Below are 17,522 nucleotides of genomic sequence, written 5' to 3' on the forward strand. Positions count from 1 at the left end.
TCAAGACCTGCAATTCTCCTCCCCCCCATACAAAACAAGAATATATAGTCCCCCTTTGGTAACTTTTGGGGAAGCATTTATGTTTTAAAAAATTAACATTCCATGGTTTGGAGAAAGGCTTGATTTATATCTGAGAGAACGGGGCAGTCAGTAGAACTACTGTGGATCTGGTTTCCTGGTCTGATTCATGGCAGTGAACCTAAAGTTTTCCTTTTAATTTTTTTTCAGAATTTATTTAATTTTGGGGGGAAAAAGCAAATTCTGCCTGCTGCCAGCACTATCAAGGGAGCTGAGGTGCAGCTTACCTGATGCACCAACCAGGAGAAAAGGTGACTTTTTTCTGAATTCTATCTCTTTTTTTGCCTTTTCATGCCTAAATATCTTTCTAGCCATATGCCTGTGATGACACCAGTGAGTGGACATAAATGAGGAATGACTACTGAGAGTGGGAACTCTTAATGAAGCACTAGCACTCATACAATTCATTTTGAGACATTAATTGAGTGTCCCTTGCATAACACTAATGAGCCAGAGATAGTTGCTCTTCCACAACTCCATAGCTGGATTTAGCTTCTGAACAGAGTTGGTTTTGCTAGATTGCCTCTGGACTTCTGGGTGATAAAGCACATCAGTGCATATATCTTCCTCAGCTATGCAATTTTCCCTGCTCCTAGTATCACATGTCACAAAATCTTAGCAGCAGCTATCACTTATGAGATTAAAAGATGGAGCACATATGGATATAACTTCTGCTGACTACAGTAACCTGTATATGGTGTTAAAGCTTCTTTGAATTTAATGATTTTGTAGGTGAACCACCCCTACTGGCAGTGCCTAAATAATGACACAAATGGCTTTCAGTTCTCAGGAAAAAGCTTGCATAGCATTATCTCTTTATCCTACAGACTTTTAAAAGACATCCTGCTACAGCATCCTAACAGAAAGCAGAATAAAGCCTTATTGTAAAAGATAGAAATGTGTGGTGGGTTTTTTTGGTACCTTTAGTAAAAGGCACTAAATACAAGCAGAAACCTGTGTCTCTGCAGGGTGCATTAGCACAATATCTGTTTGCTCTCTGACTGCCTTGCCAGTGTGCTGGGTGTGAGGCAGGTTGGCATCACATCTTCAGTGTGAAGGGAGAGAATTGAAGAAGCCATAAGTATAGGAAACCATATAAGAGTTGAAGCCAAAACCCTCTTCTCTGGAAAGGTATGACTCCAGAACAACCTTCACACCTCTTAAATTTGGTCAGTCTGTGCCTACACTGTGCCTGGCAAAGAGAGGTGGTTGTTGCCTCCTTCCCTGGAAAGAGGAGGCAGGCAGGGTAGGAGGGCTGACTGAGCCCCCAGGGAGAGCTTGGGACCACTGACACAGAGGGATCCAGAGGGAATATTTTATCCTTGTTCTTCAGTGACAGAAAGCAGGAAGCTGTGCAGGGCAGCACTAGCTGTCAGAGTTAGGCACATGCAAACTTCCCTCTTGTCCTGGTTGTACAGTGACCAAAAGTTCTGAAGGCCTTGCCCAAGTGTCAAAGCACAGTTTCAGAGCCAGTGATGAGGCTGTCATCACTTGCACCATACAAATGCTTTTCCTACTTTTCTTCCTGTAGCGTAACTGTTGATGCTGAAATTTTTTGAAACCTTTGAACCTTTGGAAATTTGCCATTTCAAATTTTATATGTGTGTTGGTCTTACCCTGGGTTTTGGGTATTTGTGGCTCTAACAAAATGAGATGTAATCTTTAAGGAACTCTGATAGATACATGGATCACTGGGGCCCATCTGAGCATGAGGCCTATGCTGCATCTCTCAGACTGGTCCTGAATGTCAGCACTTTACTCACCCAGCTGTGAGAAATAGCTTTGCCTTAAAACATTTTTTAAATTACTTGAGAGATACAAAGACACTGCTCTTTCTATTCCATTATTTACTTCTCTGTAAGATTTTTGCTGGAATTTATTAGTCTATAGCATGATACATGTATTGCACACTCACACAGCCAAATCATCTGAGTTTTTTTAGCAGCAAGGACTTAGTGGCAATGCCAAGTTTTTTCCAGAGTATATGCTTATGTGGGTTTAATAGATGTCAGGGCCAGGAAAGCAAATCACAATCTGCAAATCTGACCTCCTCCTGAAACAGGTTGTTGGATTGCTCATTATTAATTCCCACTTCACATCCACTTGCTGTCCTTGAGCTAGAATATCTCTTTGAGAGAAAAATCAAATGCTCCTATATACATTGTCAGTGGTGCAGAATGTATTACCTGCCTGGATACATAGCTACAGTAACTAAATGATTCTGTTGTTAAAAATCCCACTTTTGCTCTTGCCTGAATCTTTCTTGTTACACTGTAGAGGAAGAAGATATTCCTTGCTTTTGAATGAAGCATAACACTAAAGGAAAGTAATAGAATTCCCAAATTGCTACTGTTTTGATCTCTTCAGCAAGTATATAGATTGTAAACAACTCACACATAGCTGGTATTTTTTGTGATCAAAATATATTAAACTCCCAAAGACATGCATCTAACTCATTATTTTTCTCAATCTTTTCTGACCTTTCTCCATCTGCTTAAATTCCCATTTTAAAGGACAGGTTATAAAATGTGGTACTCCAATACCAGGCACTTCAGTACTGATTACAAGTGAGAATGTAAATCCTACTACTCAGCAGTTTCTCAGTTGCATATTTAAAAATTATGACCACTCATGTTACATTGGGAACTACAATTCTCCACCATAAACCTCAACTCTTTATCAGTGTTTCCTATAATAAGATCTATTCTTCTGCAATTATGTTTTGTATCCTGCTTTTATGACATGCATGATTTTATAATTAGACATTCTAAGAAATTCTTTCAAGGTTATGACAGAAGATTAACTTATTTAAATATGAGAAAAACATTTAAATGTGCTCAGCTATGAGCCAAACCCTATGGGAACACAGTAGAGACAGCAGCTCAGCAAGATTTCCTGTTTCTAATAATATTTTAGAGCTACTATTTAAGCAGTTTTGGTTCATTTACAATATATCTGTTGATTTCATGTTATTTCAATTATTAATCAGGAAGTCATCAGATACCAAGGTAAAAGTTTTCCTTCTACCTGGGTGTCTACATCAACAATTTTGATTTTTCTGTCTAATTTATAGTGTTGTCCAAAAATACTCAGTCAGTTTGAATATTTTCTTCTGTAAACTATTTAATTTCTTTACCAATCAGGATCACTTACTAGACATTCCATTATTTATTCTATTGATTCCTATCAGACTGAGGAGATCTATAATTTTTATGTCACACTTCTTCTTTTTCAATAATTGCACACTGTCATCCCACTGCCACACCACTGAAAAGACCTCTGTGCTCTAAGGGCTGCTGGAAACCCCTGGCAATGCTGATGACACTGGATCAACACTGGGAACAACAGAAATAAAGGCCATGCATGAGGAAATGGGAGATACAATAAAGTGTGGAAAACTCTTTACTGGTTTTTTTCAGTTTTTCTATGACTGCCTAATGTTTTCTGTTAATTTATGTGTTGTATCGTCTTTCTTTCTTTCTTTCTTTCTCTTGGTGAGGCAAATTACAATTTTGCTGTCCCAACAGCATTTTATCCTTTTTTTATTTTGTAGGACCTTCATTCTATAGCATTTTTTGCTTTTGTAGGGCCTTCATTCTAGAGCCTGTATTCTCTTGGATTCTTTTCCTCTCTATTTGCTGCATCAGTTTATGTTCTTTCTATTTTCTTCCCTTCTTTGGTGGTTTTATACAAGTCTGTCTGTCTCTAGTCCCTTTATTTTCTTCTTCACATTCCATGCTTTGTTGCCTTGTTTAGTTTTTCATTATCCTTCCAAATAAACAGCTAATTCTGAGGCTTCTATTCAAGGAAAGCTAATAAATTCATTGTCTGATTCTTTCCCTTCCTGATCATTACAATTCTAAGTAGTACATTTTCATGCTTTTTTCACCCCTTTTCAATAATTTTTTGCACATTTCCTTTTTCTGAGGCACTGGTTTGAACTATGCTGAATTTGAAGAGATTCATCAGGATTATTGAGTGCAACAACTGGCCCTGCACAGCACACCCCAAGAAAATCCTGCCATGTGTCTGAGAGAATTGTCCAAACATTTGCTGAACTCTGTCACTCTTGGTGTTGTGATCACCTCCCTGAGGATTCTGTTCCAGTGTCCAGCCACCCTCTGGGTGAAGAACCTTTCCTTGATATCCAACCTGAACCACCTCCAACCCAGCTTGATGCTGTTTCTGAGTCATGACTCAGATCAGGAGAGTGAAGAGGTTGGTTCCTGCCTCTTCTCTCCTCTTCCCATCATGAGGACTTTGCCTCCCCTCCATCTCCTCCAGCTGAACACACCAAGTGACCTCCCCAGCTCCTCATTCCCCTGCAGACCCTTCAGCATCCTCATGCCCTCCTCTGGACACTCTCTAACAGTTTCATGTCTTTCTTATATTGTGGCACCCAGAACTGTCCCCAGCACTCGAGGTGAGGGTGCTCCAGAGCAGAGCAGAACGGGACAATCCCCTCCCTTGCCTGGCTGGCCATGTTTTGCTGTATCTGTTGCAATAATATGAAGACTTAGTGTCCTGGGTTGTAACATATTCTATTTGCCTTCTGTTAAAGGTGGGGCAGTTATCTTCTGTTAACTGGGCAGTTTACTTTTTCTCTTCCACAACCAATCCTCCCTCTGGGAAATATCTGCTGTTAGTGGGCTGTTGAGTGTCACTGCATGACTGATAAAATTACATTATCTGGTTGTGAGATGCTCCACCCAGGGGGAGAAGCCAAACATTCCTACCTGGATATAATCTGAGATTATATCAGATTATAATCTGAGCCTTTTTCTCCCTGAATTCCCAGAGGAAGAGCAGGCCCATCTACTCCACCACTGGACCTTCAGAGGAAAACTCCACCCTTCCACAGGATCCACACCTGACACGCCAGGAGGGCTGAAGCCACCATTTAATGGGACAGCTACCAACACCCTGACCAACAGGGTGTCAGGTCATACTCTGACCCTGTCAGTGGTTTTTTCTGCTTGTACTGTTACATTTGTATTTTTAGTTTTCCTAGTAAGGAACTGCTATTCCTCTTTCCATATCTTTGCCTGAGAGCCTTTTAATTTCAAAAATTGTAATAAATCAGAGGGAGGCGTTTACATTTTCCATTTCAGGGGAGGCTCCTGCCTTCCTTAAGCAGATACCTGTCTTTTTCAAGTCACTTAGTCCTTTGAGCCTATTGGTTTATTGCTTTATTTTATTTGTGTATAAATGTGATTATTATATGATTCATCCCTAAGTGCCTTAAATAAATGCAGATATTATCTGACTAACATGGTGAATTATATCTATATCTGCTCATTCATAATAAAATACATTAAAAGATGGACAGACTGTTTTCATCCCATTAAACTGAAGAGAGAGTCATGCGCTCTGTGAGCACACCTAATCTTAAGCAAGTCATCTCCAGCTCAAGTGAGGGTTCTCATAGTCTTAGGTAAGTGATCTGCAAGTCACATAGGTCTCTTTGGAGATTAATCCCCACAAGAGATACTGTAAGCAAATCACCTAATGCTGAGGTCATGGCTGCAAGGACAACAACCCAGTGAAATGCTCATTTTTTCAGATCCTGCTCATAGTCAATTTAGTAATGTTTTTCCTGTTAAAATTACCCTGTCAAGTAACTTGAAATGGTGAAAGATCCAGCCAACCTGAATTGTTAGTCCTGCCTGTAAAATCAGACAGGTTTGTTTTCTGCACTCTTGTGGGTGCACAGATCTGGTGTCATCACCTCCTTCTGCTCCACCATGGCACCGAAAAGCCGAACTGTCATTGTACACCCACAGGAAAAGTGGCAGCCAGATAAACATATGCCCTATTCTCTGCTATTGCTTATGTAAAGTGGATCTGATGGCAAAATGGGAAAAAGCTATTTGCTCCACTGTCTAATCAGGAAACTGCTTTTTTAATGAATGTATTGTTCAGCTCAGAGTGCTTCTATCGAAGTGAATCTGCTATCCCCACTAACATTGTCGCTCATCATGCAAATCAACTGTTTTTTCCTTAACCTCTTCCAGTTATAAAATACCAGTGCTTGTCAAATGCAAAGATAAATTACCTTGCCTTGCCTCTGGTTTTATTTATAGAATAAGGCAGTGAGTTATTGTAGCCCTAAAGACTACTAGCTCTGTGTTGCACAGCACTGACGTATCCCTGTGTGATAGGTTTAATTAGGTCTTTAGATGGCAATAAAGTAAAATGCCAATTTGCTTAAAGATCCTTAAGAATGAGATAGCTCATCTAAAGAAAAGTTTGGAGTACCTGGAAGGACAGGAATCTCTAATGGGATGGAGATTCCCAGCCTGAGTTTAGGTGTTTCAATAAATAGGATAAATCAGTCTGAAGCTGCATCTATCCATTCATTATAATCAAGATTTAGACCTGATTGCTGAACAACACTTACTTTTGGTGCAGCAGAGATTAAGTGGGGCAGACATTTACCCAGCTTTGTGTCTCTCACAGTCTCTTTGAACAAAAGTGCAAGCAAACAAATACTCTCATGAGTGCTATTCTATTCCTCCACAGATAATTGAGGTATGGAAATGGTCAAGTGAAAGGACAGAACTGCAGTAGACAAAACACTATTTTGCTTTTAGGAAATACTCTCCATTGCCACCACAATTAAAAAAAAAAAAAAATTGATTCAAAGTCCATGAAGTTCTTGAGTGTATTTTTAACTTAATTTAGTGAATTTCAGAACAGTCTCAATGGTAGTTTTCATGCAGCAAATAAAGAACATGAGCTCCTCAATATATAGTGGATTTGCACACTCTCCTGCAGATTATTAAGAACCTCCCATTCTGAATAAAGCAAACATAATTTAAAATGGCATCTTTCTAGAAGGAAAAAAAATATGTATCATCCTTCTTACATTTGTAGGTTGGGACGTTCTTGGAAGAGGCAAAATTATTTTTAAATATTTAACAAGCTCTTGAAACATATTATGTGATGCTGTAAATTAATATTTATCTTTAAATCCCTTTCCTATGGAAGGGGGAACCTACCAGAAATTCAGAAAACACTGACAGCTCCCACAGCAAAGCACTACTCCATCAAAGAATTAATTGAAGGCCAAACAGAGAAACTATCCTAGGAAATGCAGCCTCTGGCTTCAAAGCCAACAGAGAATAAGATGTACAAAAAGAATAAAGTATGTGGGAACAAGTTCTGAGCTGCCTAAAAGCAAGGTGGGTGAAACAAATCAGTCTATGTGCACCATGCAGCTACAGAAATGTGAGATAAGGCTGGTGGGTGATAAAGAGCTTTCATATCATTGAATGATTGCTTGTGCTTAAACTCCTACCATGGGAAATGGCCTGGCAAGAGTTACCACAGACTTTTGTAACCACATACTTTGGTAGCCTGGTTAGGTGCTGCAGAATGGACAGAACCTGATGGTGAAATATTTGTTTTGGCCTAGTCCCATGATAATGTTTTAGATGTAGCTTCATTCTTCATTGGAGGAGATTTGTCAAAGGCATTTCCTTTCCTTCTGTGGGCTGACAGAACCCTTTACATGCCATTGGTTCCCTTTGACTCCAATGGAAAAATGTCATGGAATCACTAAACACCCACACACAGGTCCCCAGACTTACTCCTATGTCTCACTTTCACCTATTGCTCTTGCCCAATAAAATTCCCTGGTGGAAAGAAGCTGTCTTCAAGTTCCTGCATCACAGATGAATGGCAAAACAAGACCCTAGAGAGATGGTCTCTTTGTTGCCAATCGAATGTCACACATGAATAAAACACTCTGAAACACCAAAGCCACTTCCTGGAGAGACACTGAGGTCAGACCATGGCTTGAAAGGCCCCTTGGATAGAGTAGAAATATAATGAAGGACAGAGAGTAGGATTGCAGTTCATTATATCCAGGCTGAATGCCTGATACATACTTTTATAAACTGTTTCTCAGTCCTCTATCCAACCTTTGAGCCAGTGAAAATTTCTGGGTGAAAATTCTGTCAGAGCCAGCAGGTTTCAAAGAAAAATGTCTGCTTTTTGAAAAACTTTAAAGATTAGGACTTCACAGACAAGTAAAAGTAGAGTGTGTATTCAGTCCTGATGCCATGAAAGACTGCACTTACATGACTGATAAGTAATCGAATTAATGCAGCTTTGAAATGCAGAAGAACCATGCAAGAAAAGAAAAGGAAAAGATAGAGATACAAGCACAGAAGATAATTTTAGTATCTTCAAGAATGAACACCAGAAACTTAAAGCTAGAAACAACAGCTGGCTTGAAACTTAAATTTGAGAACTTGGCACCTTGCTTTATTCTGCTGCCTCTAAATTGTCAGGACTAAGTAGCTATCCATTCAAAGGAGATGATGTTTTGTAATAATTATGTCTCCAGATGCCCTGGGTATGTTAGAAGGAGAGCTAACTCAACTGGACATCAGAGCTTACTCTTTCCCAGATATTCTACACTACAGCTTTCAAATCTTATGCCTTTGTCACTTCTTTTGGGCCTGGCATATATATCAGAAGTAGCTGTAATCAAAATATCCCAAAATAAGTGGTGTTTTTCTTCTCTTTACATCTGAATCTGGAGCCACCTGCTTTACAGAAACAGCTCCTTTGACTTTTGAACCAGGAATGGATGATACCCATCTCAACTTCCCTCAGAGGAATTACACAGGCTGAAGGCCAAGTGATTGTAGGAATTTCTCCTAAATTAGACTGAGACCTTTCAAAAGTGAAGTGTACTGAGCCAAACATTTTAAAATGGAGAGAAGACAGATAGGGAATAAAAATTATGTACATTTGTATCATAGAACTTATCATGACCCAGATCATCTATTTTGTGCACTATATTATACTCCAAGTCTACTCAGAGTGCTGTTCCTGATTGTTGAAAACACTGAATGTTTTGAATGTTTTTAAAATACTGAACAACTAATTTCATGGCACCTGCAGATGCCACAGGGTATTCATCAGAAGCACAGAAAATCATGGTCACCAAGTTCTTATCTAATTCCTTCTCTCACATTTTCGTTTTCTTTCTTGTTTACCTATGTTTTCTAATGCAAACTGGGATCTGAAGGAAGTGTGGGAGAGAAGAAGGTAAATCTGGATCACTCCAAAGGGATGTCCAGTACTGGAGTACTTCAGGACATGGATCAGTATCAGGAAGGAGAAAGCAATCCCTCCACCACTTCTTTGAGCTTTAGCAAATCTGACAATATCAGCTGTGAGGCTTCTTTGCATGCCAGTGATACTTTAAGGACATGAATACTTTCCGTAAAACTTGGAGGTCATTCCAAGGCCTTTCTTCAGATATTATGGACCTGATTTAAACCATATTTAATCCTATGATGAGTTTGCTGTTTATATTAACCATTCTGGAGAAAAAAAAAAAAAAAAAAAAAAAAAAAAAAAAACAACAACAAAAAAAATGGAGAAAGATAATCTCTGTGACTAAACCATATCCCAGAATAGTATTTGTGAGAGTAATGAGATCACTGTTTTCCTGACTCATCTCAGATAAATGGAGAGAAGAGTCTGTGCTGCACCCCAACCAGTCAAGCGTCATCTGCAGTGATTCAGACTTCAAATAATTAGCTTGGTGTAATTACTTCAGGAATCCCCACACTGGGCTATTAAAGATGACAAGCTAACTACCTGAGCCTGACAGGCAGGATCACCAGAAGCTGCAATCCTCCAGCAGCACATGTAACTCTGTCTTAAGAAAGCTCAACAACAGAGCAGTCAGCACCAGGCTGGGGTTGGAAGCATTCTCACTGCTCCCTCTATTATCCTGCCCTGGAATAACTTTTTTTTAAGCACTTGCATGGACAATATAGAAAGGAAAGTTATAAAATATTTTGTCCGTGCCAGCACTCTAGATTTTGTGGCAGTGTTCAAGCCATGTGGAGCTCAGTGTTCAGTCTCATGAATAAGTCTTTATAATAACATTTTCTGAGCCTCTCCAATGTACTTAGTACATGTTTAAGAGAAGGGACTCAGGAAGATGAGGAAATCTCTATTTCCTCCACTGTTTTTCATCTTGCTTTGCCTGAGTTTATTCACAGGCAAAAAGGAGAGATAATTCTTACATTCTTCCAAAAGCCAGAAATATTTCCAAGGGCATCTAAGCTGCAAAGAAAATGTGGCCATTGAGGGTTAAGTTCTTAGGCTACAAAGGAATTATAAAAATTTATCACATAGAATTAAGTTTATGGTTTTCAAGCCTATCAGTATTTACTGAATAGAAAACCTATGCAGTGCTAAATGGTAATTTACTTTTTTTCCCCTTTGTGAATGATGTTTTCTGTTTACTAGACTGTCATAAGAAAGAGCATCTGTGATTCTGAGAACAGATAATTGTCATTGCATTCTGTCCTATGAGAGGGAGTCCTAAAACCCAGAATTCAGAGGAGCCTTGGGGAGAGATGGAATTGTAGCCTCTGTAGCCTTTTCAGGTTGGCAAAATTTTTTTGTGTTAATCTAAAGAAAGATGTAGGAGGCACATGGGAAATATAAAATAAAATGTTCTGTGTAAGATTAGAAAGATAAAATCTGATCTCCCTCAAATGATCAGAAAAAGCAGTCAAGGGACCTTTGCCCTGCACAAAGACAAAAAAGCTGAGAAACAGAAAAATCTGTAATATGTATTTTAAAAGAAGAGGTTAAAGATCTCTCAGATAAAACACCAAGAAATATTTCTTGTACATTCTGAGTCAAATGGAAGGTACAGTTTTCAAGGAGAAGCTGGGCTCATCTCATGTAAGATTAGAAGATTATGAGATTCGTTTCTACAAAAATTTTCCATATTTATTGAGGATAAAATACTTCTACTTTCATGATGTAGCTGAAGGCTCCCTGAAGTAAGATAGATCTGAGGAACACTTGGTGATGCAAAGAGTTTTTCCTGAATTCAGGTATGGTTCAGGTCACTCCTGTGGCAGGTGCAGAACTCATTACAGACAAGAGTTCCTTCAACACTATTCTTGGTTGTGGTCCCAATACCTGGTCCTTGACACTCGAAGCAGGATTTACAGGAGACTGTTTGAATGGCAAGGAGAGCATGGAGAAATGCCTTTGTGGCTGTTGAGAATGAGGGAAAAATAACAAATGTCTTAGCACTACTCCAAGGAAATTTTTCTGTATGGTTGGTTCAGCAAGGTGGCAAAAGAGGAGCTGAGGTACCCACCTAAAATCCTACTATATTTAGGGGAAAATCTGATTATCTGCCTCAGTATCTCTTGATGAACACTAGTAGTGCATACAGACACCTTTTACAGAAATAAAATTCATTATCTAGTAAAGGAGTCCTTTAGCACTCCAGGGTATAAGAGCTTACTGATGTGCCAAAATAAAAAAACTTCTAACCTAGAGGATAGCCTGTAAAAGGATGGTGGCACAGGGTTCAGACTGAGAACAAAAGCCTGGAGCCCAAATATTCGTATAGATCAGCTTGTGAAATCTTCTAGTGACTACAGGAAAACCTTCAAAAAGTGATATTTCATCAGTGCTGTTCAATATTTTTTCCCAGACTGACTTTTATTCAGGACATTTCTCCTCAGCCTTCCACAGATTTGTTGGAGAAAAAAAAAAGTCTGATTATAAATATTCATCAGTCTGTTATCAGTTTAATATGCTTAAAATGTTCATGGAGTACTTTGAGGAGGACAGCTACTGTGCTAGAGTGTTTTTAAGAAAGAAAATGTTGAAGCTCAGGAAGAGGAATAATGCCATGACATTTCTGTGGCTAAATAACTGATCTGGAGGGGGTATGCTTTTATTTTTCTGCTCAGATAGTTAAAGTCAGCTACTCCTAAATGAAGTTTTCAATAGATTTTTTTTTTTTCCCCCAAAGTCTGTGAAAAAATAAAAGCAATTATGTGTTTGAGTACTTTGCAATCTAGAGGTGGAAGAAAAAGTTGGAAGAAACTAATTTCATTAACTGTTCTAAATTAATCTTTCTTTTCCTCCCAATGGGCTGATTCTCTTTTAGTATTTTTTTTTTTAGCCAATTGTTCATACTGTGGCTCAAGATTAGAAGGAAGAGATAAAGAAACTTCAGGAGACAATAATCTAAAGTGGAAACAAGAATAAGAAAGAAAAGAGATTATATGGCTTTAAATATTTTGAAAACTTCTTCAGGAGAGATAGATACATCTGCAAACAAGAACAGAGTGAAATTAAGCTTTCCTCTCCTTATGCTTTTCCCTGCTCCTGTTTTGTGCCCTGTTTTGTCTGGTCATTATTTTAAGTTCTGCTTTTTGTCAGTTTGTAAGTGTAGGTATTAACATTTTCAGTCCTTTGGATTTCTGGGATGTTCAGAGGAGCCTGAACTGAGCTTGAACTTTGGTTAACTTTTTTCAGAGACGAGAAGTTCCAAAGCTGTGTGGTTTAGTGGTAATACAGTGATTGCATCAGCCAAAGTCCTTCAATATGCCCTCTTTGAAAGTCTGTGTGCATCCTGGCCTTAAGATGCTTATTTATTGAGCAACAAATACTATTACCCTGGCCAAAACATCAGGTTTTACTCTCTTATATGTTTTTTTCTGTGGGTTTGTTTTTTTGGTTTTTTTTTTGGTGGTTTGTTGTTGTTGTTGTTGATTTTATGTTTTTGTTATTTTTTTCTTGAGATTTGTTTTTGTTGTTTTTTTTTTTTTTTAATGAAATAGCCACTATATCAAGTTTATCTTCAGCATAAATCAGGGTCTTTTTCATAGCCTGACATGAAGTGAAAATTTTGGACCATACATTTTAAACAAAATTACATTTGATTTATACTTAATGTGTAGTGGGTTCCTAAAAAGTGCAAAGAATGATGTTTGTGGAAATGACTTTCATCACCCAAATCATACTAAAGAGTTTTGGCCCTGGGGAAAAAAACAAAACAAAAGAAAACAAACCCCAAAACTCTTTAAGAAGCAGCTTCAGCATTCCTTTCATTCACATTTGCTTTTTTATCTCAGTAAAGCTGCTCAGGTTACTGAAGCAAAGCAGAACTTTTGATTAACAAATCCAAATAATTACAAAAATAATAAAAATTAAATCTTTAAATTATGCCTTCGGCACAGAGTTTAACATGCTTTTTTAAAAATATATATCATAAAGTGACAGAGACAGTAGTGCCTGATTGGTCATGACATGAAGCTCCCTGCTGCACAAAACATTTTGGTAGGCTGGCTAGCTCCCTCTGATTAGATCTGACAGATTATTAGAACTGTAGCACTTGATGGACCATGAGAATAGGAACTGACATACAATTTCAGTATCCAGTATTGGTTCTTTCACTAAAGAGCATCACTATCTATTGATGCTTGGTTTTATTAGTAATTTTTTCTATTTTCTAGGCATCTTTTTTTCTTCTTTATTTTTGGTTTTAGTGTTTTTTTTGTTTATTTATTGGGTTTTGAGTAGGTTTTTTTTGTTTGCTTTTGTTGGGGTGGGTTTTTTTTTGGTTGGTTGGTTGGTTGGTTTTGGTTTGGTTTGGTTTGGTTTGGTTTGGTTTGGTTTGGTTTGGTTTGGTTTACTCCTTGGTATTCCCTCTTAGCAAGCTGACAGCTGGCAAGGTAATATCTTGATCATGAGTATCACCATGAGATGTAGAGGAGCATTGAACCCCATCCCATTTTCTGTGCTTCACCTATCAGGTTCATTTTATATCTCCTGCAAAGAACAAAATTAGTTGAAATGCAAAAGGAGATTAATAACAATAACAGCAGAGACTTCTTTTGTTGTCTGTGAGAACACTGGGAGGTCTGACAGGTACTAAGCTTTCATTTCCATTCACTGGTAAGGAAAAAAATGCATGGAGCCTTTGAAACAAATGGTATATTTTTAAAGATGTGAGAAAATGTCAAGTAGAGCGGTGTGAGTGTATCCCTTATGCTCTAACCAGCCTTTTTTCATTTATTCAACATATAGCACAGTCCCCTTGGCAATTAGGGAATTGCTAGCTCTGTGGAATGATGATACTGATACAGGGCACTGAAGAAGTCATATCTGTGCACCTTTCACATTGTTTAACTTTCATCCCTTGCAGACTGCTTATGGATTTTTCTTCCCAGCACTTCCTCTCACAGTGCCAACTTCCAAGTTTGTTCCAAGTGATACACCTTCCTACTGAGTGGGCTGTCAGTGATCATTACTGTAAAAATAGCTTCATACTTCCTATCATCATTCCTATCTCCTTCTTTAACCACAACTTATCTGCTAAAGGGAAACAAAATGCTCTTTTGCATAGCAAAGGGTCGAGCAGTCTGTAGAAAGAAATTGGATGTTACAAGGCAGGGTTTAAACCATAAAACATAGGGACAAAGGGATTCAGGTTAGAGACAACCTGCATTCCACTTTGAGTAGTGAATTTCCTGCTTCAATTAAACTTTTTGGATGTGCTTTTATGTGCTCCATTTCTCTGTGTAGGATGATATGCTCTGGATAGGCATATTCAAATTTTTATCTTATTTTATAGCTATAATAAATGAAATGTAAAATCATTGGAGATAAATGCTTCCTATCTTCCTCTTTTTAAAGAGTAGCACTCTGGCTTTACAAATTCCCAAGTGCAACCATGGCTGCAAAAATACAAGATCCACAAAGAAAATTCATGAGTGGCATAAACATTCTGTGATCTGAGATATTCATGCATAGTGGTGCTACTTATTATTAATAAAACAAATGTGAGGCAAGGGATGGATTGTGACTTCCCTAACCAATTTTCTATTATTTTAAAACCTCACACTATCAAAATCTGTATCATGCACCACAGGTCTGTATATTTTATGCACAAGTATTTTGTCTGTAGGCTTTCTATAGCTCACTGTTGAAGCTCTTCTTCCAGCTTTACCACACCTTAAGAGCTTCATCTGAGAAAAGCTTCATCTTAGAAGAGCTCCAGGGCAAAAATGAGGTATAACAGATTAGAACACTGAGAAAACCTCTCACTAAATTTAATTTTACTTCCAATTTTGAGCAGTGTTCCCATATGTTAAAGTGTTCCTCTGGCTTAAACTAGCACTAAATATGTTTTAGGAAACCAAAGCACAAACATCATAATTAATGATCCACAGTTACATATAAACCAGTTCCCCATTCAAGTTGAAAATTTTCATGGGACAAAAGCCATCAGATAGGTATAAATATGTTCTTTACAAATGCTACTTTCTTGGTGGTTTCACACCTATTGTCTCACATGAGCAATGATGTTGTTTAGTGTCTAATTAAACCATGTACTCTCACCATCTTTTAACTTTAGAGCTGCAACACTGTCTCCTTCAAAGGAAGATTGTGGAATCAAGAGCTGTCACGGTGCAGATCAATGCAAATTTATCTGTATAGCCTGGGGAGGCAACAGTTCAACCTTTAATTTGTGTATCAGTCTTTTCCATGACTGGGTGCATTTCAAAGACAAACCATTTGTCCCTGTCCAAGGAAATCTGCAGAACCTCTTTAGTATTTTTACCAGCCCTGCTAGACAGTCCAGCTCCTTCCAGAGCAGCTGTGCTTGCCTCAGATTGCAGTGGTATTTGTGATGTACCTCAGCTATATCAGTTTTCCTGAGTTGTTTTGCTACATCCAGTCCTAACTGGGAAGGATCAGCAAAGAAGAATCTCTTTCATCACTGATAATTAGTGGCACACCAAAGAGAAAAACACATAAAGTGGAAGTAAAAGATAAAAATACAAGCACCAAAGAACAAGGCGCCTTCATGATTGAGAGTATTATCCTAATGGTATTTTTAGTCTGAATTCTGGGCATTGGCTTAGTAGGGGCAAAAAAGACAGAACCATCACTCAAAAGAAAAGCAGTCTATGATGGATCTGGAGATCTGTACCTTGCAGTGCTCAGAGGTCTCAGAAGATCTTTTTTGAAGCCCTTAACACCCTATGACTCCTTCACACGTGCTAAGGGCTGTGGCAGTAAAAGGAGGGATTTTTCTATATCTCCAGGAGGGGACATGCTGCTGCCACTTCCCTCAGTGCCCATCCTTCCTCCTTCTTATCAGAAGCGAGGTGATTTGGGCAGGGGAGAGAGCTGCAGAGTGATGTACATCGCACTGGGAGTGTGCTGGGGGCACTAGCACAACCTGCTGTTGATTTGGTTCCTTGGCTGGGCATGGCTGTTGTCACCTGAGAGCTCAAACACTCTGCAAGGTCTATGGGAGATTCAGAGGAGGTGGACATCCCTAAAATTACTGCATGTACTCAGAAGTTCTGGATTGTTATCATTAAATAGTGAAAATAAGGAGAGAAAAGTGGGAAGTTGTGAGCTCTGATTTTCAAGATATGGAAAGTCACTCTACGTTAATATTCCCATCAGCATAATAACATATTGGCTCAGTGATGTTGCAGTGATTAGTTAATATCTGTGCAGCTCTTAAAAATTGCAAATCCTTATTCATCACTCTGTTCCAGCAGTTTTATGAGTTGGTCCTAAAAATCATTGCCAAGTGCTATAAAAGTGATCGATATCACTATTAAAGCATCTATATTCTTCCTGCTATCACTCACAAAGGATGAATATCCAGAAAAATTTTAGAATCAAAATAGTAATCAGGTGGATAAATTATTCAGAGATGCTGACAATGATGTTCTCCTGCTAATTAATAAGGTACATCTAAGAACTTCCAATTGTCTCCCTGAGTAAGCTCCACTTTCAGCTGGTGCTAAAAGCTTCTTATGGAATGGTTGGTCTTTTGAAATGTGTCATTAAAATAATCCAGTTTTCATAGATGATATGTATTTATCCTTTGGGGAAAAAATAGCAATGCATTTTATGCCTTTTTTTTTTCTTTTAACACAATAGAAAAGAAAAGAAAGAAAAGAAGGATGAGGCAAATAAAGTTCAATGTAAATCAGCTGTCACCGCTCCTTATAACCCCAGCCTAATCTTTGAGGTGCTACTGCAGTTTCACATCTGGATGACTCCAATTCAAATTCCTACTGTTTAAAAAAAGACCAAGGAGACCAAAAGTGTCTGGATCCAGATCCACATCCATGGATGGATGTGTCCATGTCACTTGCACTGGAACATGGATACATCGCACATCACCCAGAGACTTGTCCAGAGGATCGAGGAAGGAGTGCACTTGGAGTCTTGCAGCATTTATTTTCTTCAAGCTTAATGAAGCCTGCTGCAACCAACAAAGAACCAATTCATTTTCTTAAGAGACCTTGCCTCTGGAAGGATGGTGTGCAGAGGCATAGATGAAGAAAATTTCACTGCTGTTAGAAACAAGTAATTCTCTGGAAAAAAAACCTTAATTTTGACTCTGACTCCTGCAATTTTAGTACACAGTTACAGGAGTCATGGAGAAGAAGGAGGAAGAAAGGATAGGCTTTTAATGAGAGCCTACACACAACAGCAACAAAGAAAACTCAGGAGGTGACCATGAGAACCCTCACTTACACCTATCACCACTGAAAGGGTTTTGTTTATGTTCTCCATTTAATTGTGCATCTAAGAGCCACGTGGTAAAAAATTAAAAT

At 38.4% G+C, this 17,522-nt stretch overlaps 1 protein-coding gene across 1 annotated transcript in view; it reads right to left on the bottom strand.

Annotated features, from left to right (window-relative positions):
- The window catches only part of LOC144246263 (uncharacterized), a 263,343-nt gene that overhangs the window by 86,397 nt on the left and 159,424 nt on the right, over window positions 1-17,522 (bottom strand). The window lies entirely within an intron of this gene.

The sequence above is a fragment of the Lonchura striata genome, chromosome 1A (assembly GCF_050655825.1).
Source record: "Lonchura striata isolate lonStrDom1 chromosome 1A, ASM5065582v1, whole genome shotgun sequence".
NCBI classification, from domain to species: Eukaryota; Metazoa; Chordata; class Aves; order Passeriformes; family Estrildidae; genus Lonchura; species Lonchura striata.